We start from the raw sequence: 1,210 nt of genomic DNA, 5'->3' as shown, positions 1-1,210 counted from the left end.
CCACTGCTGATCTGGTGGACCATCCCAACCATAAGCCGACATGGAGAACGTAGTGCCCGGCCTCCCTCTTTGCTGTTTTTTTTTTTTTTTACTCTCTTTTTTTTTTGGCATGTCCAAATTTACTTGCATTCATCCACAGTAAATCCGATCCAACCAATAATCTCTTTGGCCCCCTTTCAATAGCACCATTTCCAGTCCAAGTTACCTTTGTATCATCCAATCAACACAGTATCACATGGCAGTGTTTAGCTTTTATCTTGGCCTGATCTGAATTTCTGAAAACTAGAGAGTTCCAATTGCATCTTATCTTATCCCTTTTCAAATCCTATAGAAAGGTATCTATATTCAAGCCTTTAGCTCGTATCACGTACTTTTTCGAATATTCAATTATGGGGATGAATGGCTGTCAAATAAGACAATCTTATGTCTCATACATGGGATACTTGGATGATGCGGAGCAAACTCAACTACTTCTATGTTTCCCACACCTCAAGGGAGGCAAAATAGTCAACTTCTTGGCTTGTTGAGGTACATACTAATCTGTATCTTTATCCTTCCATGGACCTTCCTCCTCAACTTTCCTTACCGGTTCTGCCCTATATATTTTCCTTCGATTTTGAGACCCAAGCCTCCTACGATATTGAGAGAAAAAAAAAGGAGGAAGCTACTGGACTGAAAAGAAGAGAAGAATAAGAGGACTTGAAATAAGCCTATATGTCCCAAGGTCATCATATCGATGTAGATGACATTGAAGCATACTTATTGCTCATTTTCTGTTCTTTAAACTCTATCCATGATCCTGCCCAAACAATAAAATTATGTTTCCAAGCAGTTCAATATTTATACTTTATGGGGGCGTTTGGTGATCTAAATAATATCACAGAGGTGATGTTTATCATGAGATAATTTGATCCCAGTGATCTGAGATAGTATGTAATATTCTAGCGATTAAAAATCCTTGAATATCCATAAGTAATCTATTTGATATTTCATAGAAATTCAAGATTGCTAACTATATAATACCAAAACTATCTCAAATATATTTCATAAAATATATTTATTAATCATATATACTATAATAAATTATGGAAATATATTTATTAATATATTAATTATTAATATATTTCATAAAAATATATTTATTAAAACTAGAAATTATAAATTTTATAAAAACATATAATTGTTATTATAGATTAATATTTCATTTATA

This window comes from Phoenix dactylifera, chromosome 12, assembly GCF_051530095.1.
Source record: "Phoenix dactylifera cultivar Ajwa chromosome 12, Ajwa_hap1_PhDact_Kaust_v1.1, whole genome shotgun sequence".
Classification (NCBI taxonomy): domain Eukaryota; kingdom Viridiplantae; phylum Streptophyta; class Magnoliopsida; order Arecales; family Arecaceae; genus Phoenix; species Phoenix dactylifera.
Note: the sequence above shows the minus strand (reverse complement) of the source record.